The 21,155-nt window shown below is 39.1% G+C and overlaps 1 non-coding gene across 1 annotated transcript; it reads right to left on the reverse strand.

The window, feature by feature from the left end:
• Positions 1-355: 355 nt before the first annotated feature.
• Positions 356-465, reverse strand: LOC131161081 (small nucleolar RNA R71). The gene has a single exon (XR_009138242.1). It is a non-coding gene; the product is annotated as a small nucleolar RNA R71 (small nucleolar RNA).
• Positions 466-21,155: the final 20,690 nt, after the last annotated feature.

Here is a 21,155-nt window from a genome sequence, read left to right on the forward strand (position 1 = left end):
TAATAGGACACTTAGAGAAAATTTGCAACCCATTAGGATCAGTACCCCATCCTGTATTATTCTACCTTTGAATGCAAACGCTTTTAATTTTAAAGTTGGGATGATTCCATTGTTACCTCATTTTCATGGCATTGAATCTGAAAACCCATATTTGCATGTCAAAGAGTTTGAAGAAGCGTGTTCCACATTCATGGATAGAACATGCACGGAAGAGGTAATAAGACTGAAATTGTTTTCATTTTCTTTCAAATATAAGCAAAAACCTGGTTCAATTCCTTAAGACCAAGATCCATCAGGACTTGGCAAGAAATGCAAACCAAGTTTTTAAAGAAACTTTTTCCCATGCAAAGAACTAATACTTTGAAAAGACAAATCAAGAATTTTTTCCAGAAGGATGTGGAAACATTTTATCAATGTTGGGAACGTTTCAAAGACCTCTTAAATGCATGTCCTCATCATGGGTATGAGAATTGGAGGGTCATTAGTTTTTTCTATGAGGGGTTGCCACAAAAAATGAGGCAAATTGTAGAAACAATGTGCAATGGTGAGTTTTTCAATAAAGGGCCCGAAGAAGCTTTTGACTATTTTGATTATTTGGCTGAAAATGCCCAAGCTTGGGATGTCTCTGATGTGTATGATAGATCTGAAAAGCAAAAATGTATTAGTGGGGGTGGTAAGTATCAATTGAAAGAAGTTGATGATTTGAATGCCGGGCTTGCATTGATGTCTAAAAGGTTAGATTCCATTGAGCTTGAGAAAGTAAATGAAATGCATGTTTTCCCTTCATCTTCTGAAAAATGCAGCATATGTGAGGATCCAGGGCATGCGACTGATGCATGTCCAACTATTCCTGCTCTTAAGGAAGTTTTTCTTGATCAATCTAACTCGGTGTATATGGCTTCTGAGATTTCTTCTGAACCTTATTCTAATACTTACAATGCAGGTTGGAGGAATCATCCAAATTTCAGCTGGAAAAATGACCAAGTGGGGCCATCTCCATAGGAACAAAGTCAATACATTCCTTATGCAGCATCTGGCCAAGATTCGGGACCCTCTTACTTTGCAAATCAGCCTCCTCCAGTGTAGAGAAGGGAAATGGAAGATCCCATACAACAGCTAACTGTTAGCTTGCAACATTTCATGGTAAGCCAAAATGTGATCAACTCTCAAACTTCTCAAGCCATCAACGAGATGAGCACCGATTTGACTAGGTTGAACACATTATTGACTGCTTTGGAGATAGATGAATCCAAATTTCAAGCCCAGCCAAATACTCAAGTTCATATTGCAATCATGGATCCGTCATCCTCTATTGAAGCAAATGCCAATGATTGCAATGCCGAAGAAAATCTCAGTAGTGGTAAGGTGACTGGTGCACCAGATGAAGAAGTTGAGCAGAATGGTGAGAGTTTAACCTTCAAGGAACCAGGTACAAATTTTAATGTTAATGCATCTAAAGAACCAAAGGTAACAGTTCTGAAAACTTTTCCTCAAAGGCCGGTTCTTAAAGAAGTATATTTCTTGGAAACTATGCTAGATAAGGATCCTTTCTTGTTAAAACAATAAAGACAATTTGAAAATGTGTTGTTTGATATTATGGAGAGAATTGATTTATTCAGAGATCATTTCTGTGCAGATAACAAAACTGACTCATTGTGGCGACTCAAATTTGGAGACCCGCCAGTTCAATTTATAAATCTGCACCCACCAGACGAAATTCCTCCCAAGCCTCCTCCAAACACACTGTGATGTTTTTCTTTCCTTTGTTTTCATTTTGTTTCATTCTATCTTATTTTCAGTTTATTGATAGCTACATTTTCCTTTAGTTCAATTTTCCTTTTCCATTATTTCTCAGGTACACCCTACTTTTCTCGTGCATAGTTTTTCTATTTCCCCTATACTTTCACATTGAGGACAATGTTCCATGTTAGTTAGGGGGTGTGGTGAGCATTTGCATGTGACACTGTGCACATATACGTACTGGGTTTTACATTAAAAACAAAAAAACAAAAGCAAAAACACAAAAAAAAAAAATCATCAAAAATCAAAAAAAGAAGGAAAGAAAGAAAGGAAGAGTAGTGAGGAATTACAATGAATTATGTCATGCTTAACACTGACTCGTACCCTTCACATACCTGCATATAACCTAAGAACTACACACTTAAGTCATTTATGCATAATTTCTCTTTATATGACTTCGTAACTCCATGAAGAATTGATTGGTAGTACACTCGTGTTAATCTGGTTATATAATTTCTTGTATTTACACGGTATCTCACGAGACTGAATAAATACATTCACGTGATTCACTGCACTTAGGGCTTCCTGTGAGCACTAAAAGACACTCGTGGCGACTATGACACCTTGTGAGATATCCTTGAGCTATTTATCGTCCTTTTGAGCATTAATATCAAATCATAGTTCACAGAACTCAATTCCCTTTTTTCTGGATGATTCCTTGTACACTAGTCTCTGTCTATGATTTACTAGCCTAGTGGTGACACCTAGTAGGGAGATAGAAACCTAAGTCTTGTAGTCTACTCAAGATGTGAAGGCTGAGCCACCCCTAGAGATAGACTTAGTTCATGGACCACTATTCGAGCTCAATTCCTATTGATGGCATGAAGATAACAAAAGAAGTGTAAATATTGTCCTAATCGATCAAGAAAAGACAGAAAATGAAGAATGAGTGAAAGAAAGAATAAGAAATAAACATATGCATAAAATGAAAAGCTAATGCCTACTCCACAGAAATATCACAAAAAGTCAAGGATACGACACATGTTTTCCACGTATGAAGATTCTTCAACCGGTTAATGCATCAAATGTATTCATGACAAGTTTGTGAATAAGTTGATCTAGGGTGGTCTCGGTTGGATATGACGAGTAGGTGAGAAGATGCTAGGGTGAAGGACCCGACACCTCATAGATAGGCTAGATCCTTTCCAGACTAGTCCACTTTGTGCACTTAGCGTTTGTTCCTTTCAATATGTGGGATGTTTGATCGCGACACTCCTCCTCACATATGATGAGTGAACCCATTTCTTTCTTTTTGAGTGTCCTTGAGGGTATACCAGTTAGGCCGAGTCAAAGCGACCGTTCTGTAGGTGTCCATTGGTATCCTAGGTATATTGAGTCACATACATCACACACACCTCGAGAGTTTACCTGTTTATTCTCAGAATTATATGACTGCATTAACTTTGAATGTGTCACTGATTAACTTCATGTCAGTATAATGCTCTTAAATGATATTTAAATGATGAAACTTGCATTAGTGACGTACTTTGGAGAATCTGCATCGAATAAGAACGAGCCTGTGTGAAATTCAGTTGTATTCTTGTATGTGAAACGGTGTAGTTGTGTTGCATGTGCATCAATTTCATGATCACTGGAGTTTGTAGTTGTAGACATTGCCCTGAGATTCATTCACGTCATTTTCTAGAGACTAGCAAAATGTTAGTTGGAAGGTGTGATTACGCGTCAAAACTGCGTAATTGGGCACTTTAACCCAGTCTTTACAACTTATATTTTTAATTAAATGTCCAAATTTGTCCAATATTTTAATAAAGTGTCAAAATTATCATTCTTGAGTTTTATTGTGTAATTTACGAATTTTTGATAATTTTTTATCGCAGGAAAAGTCCCAGGAACCAAAACCGACACCTGTTCATATTTTGTGCATAACTTTTTCGTTCGAGTTCTGATCGATACGATTCAAATTTATGAAAAAATAGGAAAGGATTATCTACAACTTTTTTGTTTTGAGATTTGAGAGATACGGACATTTACTAGGTCAAAATTTGCTTTGAAAGTTCAGAATGGATTAGGTGTTAACAAAAAGAAGAAAGAAGAAAAAATAAATAAATAAATGAGTTGATTTGACCCGGCCATGCAGCTGAGTCATTCTTTTGAGTGCTGGGCGCTGGGTGTATGGGTGAGTTTGTGTTGTTTGTTCTTTTTTTTTTGTTAAAAAAGTCAAAGAAGGGGGCTAGAAAGGAAAAAAAAAAAAAAAAAAGAAGAAAGGAACTAGTTTTTAGGTTTTCTTTGGGGGAAGTCTTGGAGGGAGCCGTGGAGGGAGCCGTGTGGGGGCTGCTGCGGGCTGTGCACTGCTGCAAGAGGAAGAACTAGTTTTTGTGTTGAACTCCTCACTGCCTTCTCCTCGTTCTCTCTCTCTCTCTCTCCTTCTCTCTCTTTTAATATTTTTTTTAATGGTTGTTACAGTACAATTTTTTTTTTTGTCTAGTTTAATATTAGACTGAATTTTTTTTCTCTTCACTTTATTATTCGAGTAGTCCATCAATGAATTAAATTCTTGTTCTTTTTAGTTTTTTATTTTGAATGCTTTCAAGGTTGAGTTAATTTATTATTTAAGTTTAGTATACATTTAGTCTAATGATTGGAATGATTTTAGGTTAGATTAATTAGTTCTTTAGTTTTAGTATACATCTAGTTTATTGTTCTTTTAAGTTGTTTTTTTTATTTTATTATTGCAATGATTTATCATGGAATTTGTTTGACCCGAAAATTGCGGATTGCAAGCATGAGTGGCTAGGTTTTATAACTCGGGTTGTGGGTCGATGTCATTGCGTTCCATGGTTTATTAGTTATCCTATGATATTTTTACTAAACTTTTATTTAGTTAAAACCGAAAATTGAAGGCATCGTTGATAAATCGCTGGCTCTTACTTCTTGTTTTGTTGTTAATGTTAGGCACATCAAAACCTTGATTTAATCTAGGATTTTTATCAACTAATTTACATGACATTCGGTTGATGCTTAATGAGAGTTTATATTTTCTTCTGTTTGGGTGTGGCAAATTTACTTGAGCTTTAGCAATAAAATTTCATCTTATTAATGCCTTGATTGGATTAACAAGAAGAGGAGTAAGGCCTAGGGAATTAGTAAACGGTGGAAGCAAGCAGACATTGAACCCGTAACCCGAGTATTTGGTAAATTGTTTCAGTTAATTTGTTTAGTTTGATTGCGTTAGTAGGTTTACATTTTTGGAAAATTGATAAATTTTTAGTCTCATTTTGATAGTTTACTCAAGCATCTTCCTCTTTGTTTACTGTTTTCAAAATCATAAAAGACCAAAAATATTTTCAACCTACATTTTACAGCAACGAGATTTCACTAAACTTTGGCAAATACTTTGATACTCAGTGGTCCCTGTGGAATACGATCCTAGACTCATCCTTGATACAACTTGACACTTCTGCACTTGGAAGCATAACTCAGAACAAGTCAAGTTTTTTGCCCATCGTCAACCATCTTATCAATCACCACCTCCTCAGCCTCAATATGATCAATTTTTTCATAAGACTGTTGAAAGCTTTTAAGGGCATCGAGGCTGATCGTCAGATTGACCAACAATTACTCCATTCCCACTCTCAGTCTATAGTGAAACTAGAAGCCACCATGAACCAACTAGCTAGATCTTTAAATACGAGGAATAAGTGTAAGTTGCCAAGTCAGCCCCTCGTTAACCCGAAAGGCCAATACGGGGTAGAGAGTGAGTTGGCTGCTAGTCATTCGACATATCATGAGCAAGCTCAGGCTTTGACCACCCTTAGGAGTGGTAGGGAGATGGATAATAGGGTTGGGGAGAGGTTAGACCAAGGTAAGGGTAAGGAGAAGATAAGGGTAGAGCCATGTGTTGAACCATGTACCCCATTTTCCTCCATTCCGGTGAGTAGTCCCATTATGCTCACCTCCTCCGATGAAGGAGCATTACCCCACTATGTCCCTGCAGTGCCATATCCTATAGCTCTTCACTTAAAATCCACGCCTAAAAAGGAAGAAAATGAAGAATCCATGACAGACACATTTAGGCAAGTAAAGGTCAATCTTCCTCTCATAGATGCTATCAAGCAAGTGTCAGTGTATGCCAAATTCCCCAAGGACTTGTGCACCCAAAAGCACAAATCTTAGGTGCACATGAACAAAAAAGTTAGGCTAACCAAGAATGTGAGCTCAATTCTTTTAGGTCACATTCCCCCAAAACTGAAGCACCTCGGTACTGCCACCATCTCGTGTGTAATCGGCGATTACACTATCTATTAGGCCCTTTTAGATTTAGGAGATAGTGTGAACCTACTTCTCTACTTGGTCTACAAACAATTCGGTCTAGGAGAGCTTAAGCCTACCCCGGTCACCTTGAGTTTCACTGACCGATCCGGAAAAAGGCCCTAAGGTGTTGTCGAGGATGAACTAGTAAAGCTTGATAAGTTCTTTTACCCCATTGATTTCATTATCTTAGACATGGAACCTACCAACCCGACCAAAGATACAATCCTTGTCCTTGTAGACCGACCATTCTTAGTTACAGCTAATGCTTGTATCCAATGTCAGACTAGGATCATTGATGTATCCTTCGGTAACATGAAGCTTTGGCTGAATGTGTTTCATGCTTCCCAACACCCATATTTTGACATACAATTTGTGGTCGTGGATGTAATCAACAAGTGTGTTGACGAGGTTGCCCCATCGATTCTTTTGAAGGATCCCCTTGAGGCTATACTGTAGCTTGATCACCCCTCCTTATTAGGTCTAGAGGATTCGTATAAGCATATCTCTGCTATTTATAATTCGACCTCTAGCCTGGAGAGTAGACTTTGGACATATGAGAAGAGGGTTAGTAAGGGACTAGAGGAATTGTCAAACCCGGGTGAGTTTGACATGAGCATTCAGTGCGTCTGGCTAAAAATGATAAACTAAGCACTTATGGGAGGCAACCCACTGGTTTTTCTTATTTTTCTTGTTTTATTTAGTCTTTGAGTCTTTATATTGTATATTGTAGGGTATGTTAAAATCTAGAGTCCTTAGAGTAAGTCTTAGGTTAGTGTCTCAGTTCAAGGTGCGACTAGGGCTTCCTTGGGTGCGACCAAGTCCACCCCTCATGGTCTTTAATTAAGAAAATGCCTTCTTCACGAAATAGATCGACCATGGCTCGACTAGTAGGCCCACCAGGTGCGACTAGGTCTCCATTTTTGCCTATAAAACTTCAAAAATTCCAAACTTTTCCAAAGGGGTTCAACCAAGGCATGACACGACCAACATCTCCCCTGGGTGCGACCTAGTCGAGTCGGGGTGTACCTATGACCTTTGAAATTTCAAAAGGGTTTGACCAAGGCGTGACCAACACTCCACACTGGTGCAACCTAGTCAAGAGTCTACATTCCATCTTAAGTTGGGGGTCGAAAAAGGGTGTGACTAGCTTCAAGCTGGTGCAACCTAGTCAGACCTATATAAATCGTTTAAATCCCCCTTTCTCCCACGAAGCCCTAACTCTCTTCTCCCTTGTCTTTTCACACCCTACCTCATTGCACCTCCTTCAGACCTAGTTGCACACTCCTTACCCACCTTTCGGCGACCTCCAACGACCATCATCGGAATCTTCCACACCTCCAACGACTATCCCTAACTCTTTTCTCCTTCCCTTGGTTGTGAGTATCCACCTAGACACCAAGGGTTCCTCTTGGAGGCTTAGTCTCTTTGGCTTCTTCCCTCGTTGCGTCTATGTCTCTTCCCATTCTCCACCCTTCCTTTTCCATTCCGGCTATATAACTCTCCATCTTCTTCAATCATAGTGTCTGCATCATCTCCTTTTGCCCTTCATCAACCATGACATGTCGTTCTAATTTCCAGAAGCAGCCTCAATTTTCTCGAGTCGCTGCAAAGTGCAAGAGGGTTTAGGATCATCTTGAGGATGAGTCCACTTCCGATTCTAATCAGATTCCAACGGTCCAGCCGAAGAAGATGGGTCGAGCGGCCTAGAGAGAGTTAGAGAAGAAAGGAAAAGGGAAGAGGGCTTAGAGGATGACCTTAGATGACTACCATAACAACTCGAAGATCTATACCATTTTTTTTTTTCAAAAAAATAAACCTTACTATATTCTTTATTTTACTCTAATACATATGGATTATCTACTATAACATCTCAGGCCCTGTGTGAGCACTGAGGAACCCCTGATCACGTACTCACCTACGTAGCAAAACACATAAACTGTACATCCACATTTACAATACCAGAAGTCGGTAATTCTTTCCAAACCATACACACATATATACACATCACCCCAGTATCATTTGCTCAAAAATTTAATCTCATATATACACTTACCCTACAAACAGGGTAGTGTAATCACCCTCTCTATCTGCAAGCCTAATCTGCTCTCCTAACTGGATCACCTGAAAAATATTAAATCACTAGGGTGAGACAACACTCAATAAAAGGAAATATGCTATTACTAGTGATTGGCAACAGAGTTACATAAATTCTATACTGATAAGTAACTGAAACAGTGAAAGCTGATAAGACAGTATACAGTACATTTCATATCTATCATGGTTTAAAATACATTTGTAATATCTGAGTTTCTACTTATTCATACTTCTAGTATTGTAATATGTTTGTTGATATTCTATAAATCTATATATATATATACATAACTGTGAAAAATCCCTAGAAAGCTGTACGTCATGATTTAACCCCTCATGATAGGGTTGTGTGGCCCGTAAGCAAGACTTAACTCTGGTTGGCCTACCAGGTAAGTCAATTGTAACTCTACCAATCCTCAACCTAGCCAATCTTCAACCTCTCCTAGGCACGGTACTGGTCTCTACCTCGTCAAATCAGCCACCTCAACCCATAATTATAGGGAGCCTGCAATCCCTCCAGGCACGGTTGACGAAAACCTTCCACACACTATCTAAGATGTGTGGTTGCACTCTAATCTGCAATAGCAATGGTACCATGCTCTATTGACTGAACATAAATTGATTCATCAGGGTCTGATATTGTATATACTATTTTCTATAAATATCTTACTGTTTCATCATGATTCCAAAATAACCATAACACCGAAAATTATTCTGAAAATACTGTATTAATTGTTTTGTAATATTTTGAACTTTATACACTGTAATAACTTATTTGTAATATCTGAACTGCATAAATTGTATATCATAGTGGTATGGCTTTAACATTTTGGAAAACATGGTAATTTGTACATGCTATAAAATATGTCTATGTATACACTGTAATTCATAATTCTGTAAAATCTGATAAAACATATTTCTGCATGCGTACTGTAAATCATAGTAGTCTGAAAACTGTATAATTCATATATTGATCTAATATTGTCTCATGCCACACAACTACATAAATAAATATCTCATATACTCATAACTGTATTTCCTGATGTACAAATAATTTCTGAACTGAATAATAATCTGGAAAAACATATAATTTATTAATAAATATTCTAAAATTCCTAGCATAGCATATTTCCTTTACCTATCTGACTAGGAGGCTTGCCTCCAATTCAACTCTCACACCCTCGGCGTACCAACCTCAAAATCCTATAATTACACATATATACATATAAATTCCTCAAAAAAATCACCACACACATATTTCCTGAACCTGCCTATTCATAATTTCTTAAACTTTAATGTACCTGGGCTCCTAGAAAAATATCTGCTAGGGTCCTCAACCCATGCCTACAGGGTCCTAAAAACACCCTAATCCTAAAAATATAACACCCTAATTTTACTTCACAAAATACCAGTATATTCTCATACAACACCAAATCTAAGCTTAAATAAACCTGGTAATACTAAAAATACCCAAATAATTCTCTTACCTTGATTTTGGGATGGTACCCAAGTTGCCCCAATCAACAATTTATTCCAATAAACTTGTAGAGAATCTCCCCAGGATCTACGTGGCAGCTTATGATCATCGAAACGGGGAGAAACGAGGCGAGAAATCTAGAGAGAAGGAGAAAGAGCCGATCAAGAGAGAGAGAGAGAAAGAGAGAAAGAGAACTAAGAGATTTTTTATTTCTTCACTGAAATGTTGTTTTTAGATTTTTATAGACCTCTAGCCATGTGGCCTCGTCGATGAGCGATGACACCTCATCGACGAGTCCAAGAAGGAAGTTCATCGATGAACACCTAACCCTCATCGATGAGTTTCAAGCCTTGAAATCAACCTTCTCGGTAAGTTCTTGTCGACGAGAAATTTGTCCACATCGACGAGCCCAAGGAAACAGTTCATCGACGAACGCAGAGAGCATTCGTCGACGAGACCCTGTTGAGTCCCTTTTAAGGTTTCATTTTATCTCTCCTTTCTTAATTATTTAATTTCTATAAATATCCAGGTTACTACAGCTACGACTTCAAGTCGATGTACACATTCCGGTTTGATGAGACTTGAGCCCACCCGCAGAAGAAGTGTTGCATTTATATCATCAAAAAGAGGAAATTTGACCACTACATGACCCCACCAACCACGTCGTATCATCTTGATTTGGTACTTGAGTTCTACGCACACATGCAGCACGATCCTGATACTAGCATTTGGACCACTGAGGTTCAGGGGATCGCGTTTGAGCTAATAGCTGACTTGATTGATAGGGCATGGTCCCATAAGGAGCTCAATGACATTCCTTGGCCGACCATCAATTTTGCTGACATCCACCATATCATCTGTTAGATGTTCCATGGCTCTTACTATGATGGTAGAGATTACCAAAAAGGGATGTGCATAGGGCGGAATTGCCTGCCAGATTACCTACTCATGCTCGACCTTATTTTGCAGCGCAATATTTGTGCATTGAGGCACCACTTAGAGCGGCGCGACATCCGCCTACAAGTCCTCTATATCGTACATAGGGATATGGATGTTGACATACCTCAGCTGATCTTAGAGGACATGCTCACATTCTCTAAGAGGAACGTAAAGAACCCCAAACTGAAGAAGCCAGCGCCAAATTCGGTGTAAGGCCAACCAGCCAGGGAGCCCAAAAGGCCCCTTATTCCCTATGCCCAGCTGATTATGGCGATCCTGATGAGGAAGAAGATCAACCTTGGCAACCTTGACCCGCATATTCACATCGGAGAGTTCACCAACGAGAAGACTTGGAGTCTGAGTCTGAGTCTGGTGGCCACTGTGCGACTGAAGGTGAATCGGTGGGCACCTTTTGAGAGTGAAACAGGGTCGAAGTTCATTGTCCCGCAGTTTTACCCTGGGCCCAAAGAGCCACTTCATCCTCTAGTGTCACCACCACCTAGGGCTCCCAAGAAGAAGAAAAAGGCGGTTGCAGTGCCCTCCACATCTGCTGCCCCACTTGAGATGGCTCCTCCTCCGGTAGCTTGGCCTGACTTTGCTAGGACTTCCAGAGTTTTATGTCGGTGGTGCAGCACAATCTTTCTAAGACTCGGGTGGAGATCTAGCAGGGTTTCAAAGTGATTGTTTATGTCTTCCGACTCTGCTTCCTGCATGCTTTAAAGTCTGTTGTGCTTCCGGGATTTGCAGCTCTGCCTGAGCCAACTGTGGCCCCAACCACTACCCCTAGGCCTTCAGTGTAGAGACCCAGAATAATTTAATTTATGGAAGTAATAAAAGAAAAGAAAAGAAAGAGAAATAAAAGAAGGAAAAAGGATTATAAAATGGGGCATCAGAAGGAATTTGTTGACGAGCTCGAGGTCTTCATCGACGAATGTCCTTCAAATTCTTGTCGATGAAGTATACGTGTCTCGTCGACGAGGAGATACCGAGAGGGGAAATTTTTTAGACTATAAAATGTTCGTTGACGAACTCAGCGATTTCGTCAATAAACTTCCTTCTTCGGTTTGTTGACAAGTCCACGTGTCTCGTCAACAAAGCCATGTGGACATCTTCTTATATATGGCCAAAAATTAGATTTTTCAGCGAGATTCTCTTTCTCTTCTCTCTCTCTCTCTCTCTCTCTCTCTCTAGAATTCATCTAGCCCACCTTCTCTCTTTAAATACAGCTCTGTTTTACCCCTTTTCAACAATCGGAAGTTACCACAATGATCCCGGGGTGATTCTCTGCAAGATAGCTGGAGCGGATTGTTGATTTGGAATTCTTGGACACTATCTAAAAATCGAGGTAAGTAAGTTATTTTAGAATTTATGTGCTTATTTAGGATAAGTGAACCCAGGAAATGTGTTAAATGGTAATATACTAGGGTTTGAGTTGATTGAATTGGGGTTAATGCGATTTTAGGGTTTGGAGTTCTAGACGTTGTAAGTGTGGTTTAGGATTTTAACAGGCTTCTTAGAAATCAGATAAGGGGATAGACTAAGTCAGATATTTTCAGAAAATTATTATTGAATATATAGTATTTAATTCAGAAATTTATATATGTGATTAGTATAGTTGATATATATATATATATAGTAACACTTACTCGTGTGGCATGAGTATATATTTTACAGCATTACTAGCTTGTCGTAATATTTTATGATTTCTTAGAACGAACATGATTTGATAACAGTTTATTTTTAGAAAAACTATAAACAGTATAGAAATTATATTTTTAGTATATTATAATATTCAATCGGTGCAGATGTCGTGATCATTTAGCTAGTGTAGATGTTGTAACGACCTGGCCCTTAATACGGACCCAGGTGTCACTCACTCATATAAAATACATGTACCTATTCAAGATACATAAATAGCCCGTCCTAAACAGGGACATTCAGGTGTAACTCACACATGACAGGAATGTAAATGTTGCAGAAAAACATAAATATTCATCGGGATTTCTAATAGACATATACTAGAGTTTACTGTTGTATCCTCAAATACATTTATACAGACTTAGAACATATTCTATTAATACAACCCCAAAAGGGTATTCCAACTAAGTTCAATATACACATAACTACTTACGTATGCTACAACCCAAAAACAATTCTCCTAGTCCCTTAATCAACTAGGACCGACGTCTTGATGGATCTGAAAACAAAGGTTGTATAATGGGGTAAGACACTTCTCAGTAAGGAAGAAAGTATTACAATCAGAGTGTGACCACATGTGAGTATTTCAATTTAAAACATGTATTCATATGTATAAAACAAAGGTTTTCAATATCGAATCACTGCACATATATCAATATAAATAACACCATTTTTTCCATATCAGCTTTTAAATAATGTATATGAATTTAGAACAACCAACAACTTTATATCACATATAATGCCTATTTTACCCCATGGCACGGGTTGTGCACTGATATCTCTAACAATGCCCTGTTCGTGCAGGCATTTGTCAAGCATCAAATATATAGTCTGACTGCCCCCATCTAATCTATTATTTCACCAGTTGTTTAATTACTCCTACTAGCCGACTATCTATGTACCCACACTGATTTACATTTGTGGTTGCACTGTACCCTTCTAGCTGAGGAATTCCCTGTCATTGAGAGTATCTTTCACCTCCATTAATGAAGCTTTTTCAACTTCTCACATCGGAGTATCTTTCAACCCCTTTTATAGGAGTATCTTTCAACCCCTTTTGCTGGAGTATCTTTCAACTCCTTTGGTAACAAGCTGTGGTTCCATTTATTATATATACAATTTATAACAAAACATGATAACCTATGCAATTCTAGTATTTTCATAAATTCAGATAATCGCATCGGGTTCAAACCGGCGGCTATCCACTCGGTTCACCCTTTTTACATATATACAGCTCGGTGTATAACCGGCCTCTGTTTTCCACATTTTCAATATAACAAGTTGGAACTCTGTTCCCATAATCCATATCAATAATATCAAATGTTCACAAGTTCAATTTCATCCACATGCCACACCAATTTAAGCAAAATTCGCTATATGACATATGATATAATTAAACACCATTTTATATAAAAATAAAGGATTCAGGCATCTCCTACATACATAATAATCCAAATAAAGAAGTTTTAAAACATTTGGAGTCCATACGCTAAAATCCTTATTTTTACCAAAATTGGAAAATCGCGAAACCGACATTTCTACTCGGTAGAATTTAGCAAATAAATAGTTAAATCATACATATAAATATAAACTAACTTTTTAGCTGTTTATTTTTCCAAAAATAAATGTTGTAATCAAATTCCCCTTACCTTAAACTCGAAACGAAACTTCGTACAAAATCGATCGAAACCGACAACCCGGGATCCTAAAAACCTAAAACCACTGAACATAACCTTACTATAATTTTGACTACTATCCAAATATTCAATCAAAATTGAGATCAGATCCTTACCTCGATTTTTTGGAAAACCAAAAAATCCTCAAAATAACAATCCGATCAGCTAAAGTTGTAAAACTTCTTCCTCTGATCCCCGCAGAACTTCCATTTTTAGAAACGGGCGTCGAACGACAAAGAATCTTAGAGAGAGAGAGAGAGTTTGGAGAGAAACTTAGCTTCTAAGCAACTAAAATGGATATTTATAGGGCCTTTGACCAAGTCCAACTCGTCGACGAGGTGGCGTTTTTGTTGACGAATCCGCCACACAGCTCGTCGACGAAGCCATGCCTTCGTCGTCGAACCCAAGTTCTGGATATTTCTCTGACCCGCTCGGTATTTGCTCGTCGACGAGGCTCTGAAGGACTTCGTCAACGAACCCAACTTATACAGGTTTGGATCTTTACAATCTCCCCTCCTTATAAGAATTTCGTCCTCGAAATTTACTAACAATTGCCAACATAATCTTTTCTTATAATCCCTCTTTACATAAGAGTCGACCGTCAACTACAAAGTGACTTTGGCCCAAATTCATTACATACCCTCACATATGGCGGAGGAATACCGTGGTTACACAAAAGATACTTCATAAGATTACATACATAAACAAAACTCTCCCAAAGATCATACCATTTAATCCATACCATATACACTACTACACATACTTATATACCATCAAATAACTGTGGGTACTTCTAGCATATTTTAGATTCTAATTCCCATGAAGCTTCTTCCACTGCATGGTTATGCCATAAGACCTTTACGAGAGGTATTCCCTTAGTCCGTAACTGCTGCACCTTCCGATCCAATATATGCAATGGTACTTCCTCATACGATAAGGCATCGCTGATCTCTAGAGGTTCGTAACTCAGTACATGTGATGGATTTGGTATGTACTTCCTCAGTATAGACACGTGAAATACATCATGGACTCTGGATAACATTGGAGGTAAAGTCACTCGATAAGCAATCGAACCTATCCCTTCAAGGATCTCAAAAGGCCCGATATACTGAGGACTTAGCTTCCCCTTCTTCCCGAACCTCATCACCCCTTTCATCGGAGCCATTCTTTGAAATGCTATATCTCCTACCTCGAATTCCAACTCTCGTCGATGAGTATCAGCATAACTCTTATGTTGACTCTGAGCTGCTTTGATCTTTTCCCTAATTAATACGACTTTTGCAGAGGTCTGCTGAACTATTTCTAGACCAAGTATCTACCGCTCACCTACCTGATCCCAATACAACGGAGATAGACACCAACGACCATACAAAGCCTCATAAGGTGCCATCTCTATGCTCGCCTGGTAACTGTTGTTATATGTAAATTCAACCAGCAGTAGATATCATATCCAGCTATCACCAAAATCTAGTACACAAGCCCACAACATATCCTTTAATGTCTGAATAGTCCTCTCTGACTGTCCATCCTTTTGCAGGTGAAAAGATGTACTGAACGTCAGTCGCGATCCCAGGGCATCCTATAAACTCTTCCAGAAAAGTGATGTAAAACGCGAATCCCGATTTGAAACAATAGAAATAGGGACACCATGGAGTCGTACCACCTCCTGCACATAAACTTCTGCCATCCTATTCAGAGAGTAGTTGACTCTGATTGGAATGAAGTGTGTAGTCTTCATCAGCCGATCCACTATAACAATTATGGCATTATGCCCATGCACCACCGCAGGTAAACCCGTCACAAAATCCATCGAGACATGTTCCCATTTCCACTTAAGGACGTCGAGTGGCTGAAGTGGTCCTGTTGGCTTTTGATGTTCTACTTTGATCCGCTGACATGTCAAGCACTGCTCCACAAAATGGGCGATCTCTCTTTTCATATTGGACCACCAGAAAGATTCCCTTAAATCCCGGTACATTTTTCGTACTACCAGGATGTACAGTGTAGAGCGAATGATGTGCCTCCTCCAGAATGGCCCATTTAATCACATCATCATTCGGTACACAAACCTTGCCACGAAATCTCAATATCTCATCGCCAGAGATAATAAAATCCGGCTTTAACACCTTTTGAACTCCTTCCATAACCTTAACCAACTCAGGATCCTCCTTTTATGCCATACGGATTCTCTCCTGTAAAGTCAGTTGTACCACCAAGCTAGCAAGGACAACCTGATGGTTTCCTTCTACCACCTCCAAACTCAACCTTTCAAGGTCCATACATATCTGATGCTGAACCTCCAATGCCGAAACAGACGCATCCACAGACTCCCAGGTCAGAGCATCAGCTACCACATTAGCCTTTCCTAGGTGATAGCTAATAACACAGTCGTAGTCTTTAATTAACTCAAGCCATCTACGCTGTCTCATGTTGAGTTCCTTCTGGGTGAAAAAGTATTTAAGACTTTTATGGTCGGTAAAAATCTCACACCTTTCACCGTATAGGTAGTGCTTCCAAATTTTCAGTGCAAACACCTCCGCTGCTAATTCTAAATCATGCGTCGGGTAGTTCTTCTTATATTCTTTGAGTTGACGAAAAGCGTAAGCAACTACCTTGCCCTGCTGCATTAGAACATATCCAAGACCTTTTTTTTGAAACATCACTGTAAATAACAAAACCACCATCACTAGATGGAAGAGTCAGAACTGGAGCAGTGACTAGTCGCGGTTTCAGCTCCTGGAAACTCAGCTCGCACTCATCCATCCACTCATACCTCACGTTCTTTCGCGTGAGTTTCGTCAAAGGACCTGCTACATTGGAGAACCTTTCCACAAACCGATGGTAGTAACCTGCAAGACCTAGAAAACTTTTGACTTCCTGAACATTCTTCGGTCTCACCTAGTCCACTACTGCTTCAATCTTAATCGGGTACACCGATACACCTTCTTTAGACACCACGTGCCCCAAAAATGCAATCTGTTCCAGCCAAAACTAGCACTTCTTCAGTTTAACATATAACCTCTTACTCCTAAGCATTTGCAATACTAGCCTCAAATGAACTTCATGCTCTGCAGCACTCCTGGAATATCATCGATAAATACCACAACGAACGGGTCTAGATATTCGTGGAAGACCTTGTTCATCAAATCCATGAATGCTTCAGATGCATTAGTCAAACCAAAAGGCATAACCAGAAACTCAAAATGGCCATACCGGGTTTGAAATGCAGTTTTCGAGACATCCTCCACTTTCACCTTCAACTGGTGATACCCAAACCGTAGGTCAATCTTAGAGAAGACATGCGTGCCCTGAAGTTGATCAAACAAATCATCGATCCTGGGTAGCGGGTATTTATTCTTTACTGTCACTTTGTTAAGCTCTCTATAGTCGATGCACATTCTCATCGACCCATCCTTCTTCTTCACAAATAACACTGGTGCTCCATAGGGAGAAACACTAGGTCGAATGTACCCCTTGTCAAGCAGCTCCTGAAGCTGTTCTTTCAACTCTCTTAGCTCAGCTGGAGCCATATGATACGGAGCTTTCAATATAGGTGCCGTACCTAGAGCTAACTCAATAGATAATTCCACTTCATGGTCCGAAGGTAACCCTAGCAAGTCCTCTAGAAACATGTCAGGGAACTCGCGCACTACAACAATCATCTCCAATTCTCGTTCTTCCACTAGCATGTCTTTCACAAATGCCAGATACCCTTGGCACCCTTTAAGGAGTAGCCTTCTAGTTTGCATAGCAGAAAGGATTAGTGGTGCAGAACGCACACACAATCCGAGGAACTAGAATTCCTACTTTCCTGGCGGTCTGAACAACACCTCCCTCATGTGGCAATCGATACTGGCATAACTAGCTGATAACCAGTCCATCCCTAAGATGATATCAAAGCCATACATGTCATACACCACAAGATCAACTGGTAGCACCCTTCCCTGAATTTCAACCGGGAAGTCACGAACTACCTTGCTACACCCGACCGCAGACCCGGACGGTGTAGCTACTACCAGTTCATAATCTAACTATTGCACCTCTAATCCACACAGTTTCACAAATCCACGGGAAATAAAAGAATGTGTTGCCTCAAAATCAAATAATACAACAGTTTTATGAGAAACCATGTAAATAATACCTGTGACAACATCACCAGCATTCTCAGCGTCACCAGGATTCAGAGAATACACCCTAGCCTGGGTTGTACCCCCTACTGACCGCCACGCTGTGTTAGAGCATTCCCTTTGTATGGCTGCTGTGAGGCTCCACTGTTTCCCTGCATCCCACCATCTCTCGCCTGGTGCCCTTGCTTGCCACACTGCATACAAGCCCCCGTAAACAACCAACACTGCCCAAGGTGTCTCCTACCACACAAAGGGCAACGTTGAAAACGTGCGGTGTTCTGAGACATACCACCACTGTTCTTTTTCCAATTACTCTGCTTTGCCCCAAATGAAAAATTAGGAGGCGCTAGCCTCTTCTTCAGGACCTAGACCTCTGTGTCCTCAAGCAAACACTCCTCTGCCATCGTGGCTTTATCAACCAACATAGCAAAGTCCTGCAACTGCATAATCGTCGTCTGTCTACTGATCTCCTTCCTCAGACCCCTATGAAACTTCTAGGCCTTCTTCACTTCATCTGGTATCATGAATGGAGCAAATCGGGACAGTTTCTAGAATTTGGCAGTGTACTTTTGCACTGTTAACGATTGCTGCATCAGATTCATGAATTTCTCCATCTTCGCATTTCTGACCATGGCAGAAAAATAACGTTCAAAGAAAAGCTCTTTGAATCGGGCCCACGTCAACGCTATTGGTATAGGTCGGTGCTTTTTCATCTGCTTTAGAGACACCCACCATCTCTCAGCCTCTCCTGCCAAATTGAACGTGGCAAAAGTGACCTTCTAATTCTCCATATAGTTCAAAACATCTAAGATCTTCTCAATCTCCTGGATCCAATTTTCAGCATGAACTGGATTTGTACTTCCTACGAAAGCCGAAGGTTTCAACCTAGTAAACTGATCAATGGAGCATCCCATCTCATATGTGAGACAGTCCTTCGTTCGCACCACCTCAGCCATAAGCTACTGTGTGAAATCCCGTAACACACTAGTGGAATCATTACCAGCCTCAGGGTCGGCACCCTCACTACTACTGCCTCCCACATTGGCAATAATATCCCTGGATTCCATCTTGAAAAATAATTGTGAATTCAATTAGAAGGATAATAGCCTAAACATCAGCCGACACAATCATATTATAAATTTAATCCCTTAAATTCATATCCTCAATATTGATGTACTCCATTAATTCTAACTCAAGTTCTGCCCTTCCACTTTGAAACAACACCATCAATAGATTGTCATGATTTTCTAAACCCTTCGAATGATCCAGAAAAACACAAAAGTCTGCCAACGGATTTCGTCTCCAGGTATACAAAATAAAACTCAAGATCATATCCATGTCCTATACTCTAGTATATATCCGAAACTACAGGAACTAGAAAATTCTTAATTCTTAACATATCCCTAACCAAGTAGCAAGATTTAAATCACACTTCTAATTGGTTAAGGGCTCTGATACCAACTATAACGACCCGGCCCTTAATACGGACCTAGGTGTCACTCACTCATATAAAATACATGTACCTGTTCAAGATACATAAACAGCCCCCCTAAATAGAGACATTCGGGTGTAACTCATACATGACAGGAATGTAAATGTTGCGGAAAAACAGAAACATTCATCAGGATTTCTAATAGACATATACTAGAGTTTACTGTTGTATCCTCAAATACATTTATACAAACTTAGAACATATTCTATTAATACAACCCCAAAAGGGTATTCCAACTAAGTTCAATATACACATAACTACTTACGTATGCTACAACCCAAAAACAATTCTCCTAGTCCCTTAATCAACTAGGACCGACGTCCTGATGGACCTGAAAACAAAGGTTGTATAATGGGGTAAGACACCTCTCAGTAAGGAAGAAAGTATTACAATCAGTGTGTGACCACATGTGAGTATTTCAATTTAAAACATGTATTCATAAGTATAAAACAAAGGTTTTCAATACCGAATCACTGCACATATATCAATATAAATAACATCATTTTTCCATATCAGCTTTTAAATAATGTATATGAATATAGAACAACCAACAGCTTTGTATCACATATAATGTCTATTTTACCCCATGGCACGGGTTGTGCACTGATATCTCTAACAATGCCCTATTTGTGTAGGCATTTGTCAAGCATCAAATATATAGTCTGACTGCCCCCATCTGATCTATTATTTCACCAATGGTTTTATTACTCCTACTAGCCGAATATCTATGTACCCACACTGATTTACATTTGTGGTTGCACTGTACCCTTCTAGCTGAGGAATTCCCTGTCATTGGGAGTATCTTTCACCTCCATTAATGAAGCTTTTTCAACTTCTCACATCGGAGTATCTTTCAACCCCATTTACTGGAGCATTTTCAACCCCTTTTGCTGGAGTATCTTTCAACTCCTTTGGTAACAAGTTGTGGTTCCATTTATTATATATACAATTTATAACAAAACATGATAACCTATGCAATTCTAGTATTTTCATAAATTCAGATAATCACATCGGGTTCAAACCGACGGTTATCCACTCGGTTCACCCTTTTTACATATATATAGCTCAGTGTATAATCGGCCTCTGTTTTCCACATTTTCAATATAACATGTTGGAACTCCGTTCCCATAATCCATATCAATAATATCAAATGTTCACAAGTTTAATTTCATCCACATGTCACACCAATTTAAGCAAAATCCGCTATATGATATATGATATAATTAAACACCATTTTATATAAAAATAAAGGATTCAGGCATCTCCTACATACATAACAATTCAAATAAAGAAGTTTTAAAACATTTGGAGTCCATATTATATTTTTACCAAAAATTGGAAAATCGTAAAACCAGCATTTCTACTCAGTAGAATTTAGCAAATAAGCAGTTAAATCATACATATTAATATAAACTAGCTTTTTAGCGGTTTAGTTTTTCAAAAATAACTATTGTAATCAAATTCCCCTTACCTTCAACTCGAAACGAAACTTTGTACAAAATCGATCCAAACCAACAACCCAAGATCCTGAAAACCTAAAACCACAGAACATAACCTTACTATAATTTTGACTACTATCCAAA

The sequence above is a fragment of the Malania oleifera genome, chromosome 7, assembly GCF_029873635.1.
Source record: "Malania oleifera isolate guangnan ecotype guangnan chromosome 7, ASM2987363v1, whole genome shotgun sequence".
Lineage (NCBI taxonomy): Eukaryota > Viridiplantae > Streptophyta > Magnoliopsida > Santalales > Ximeniaceae > Malania > Malania oleifera.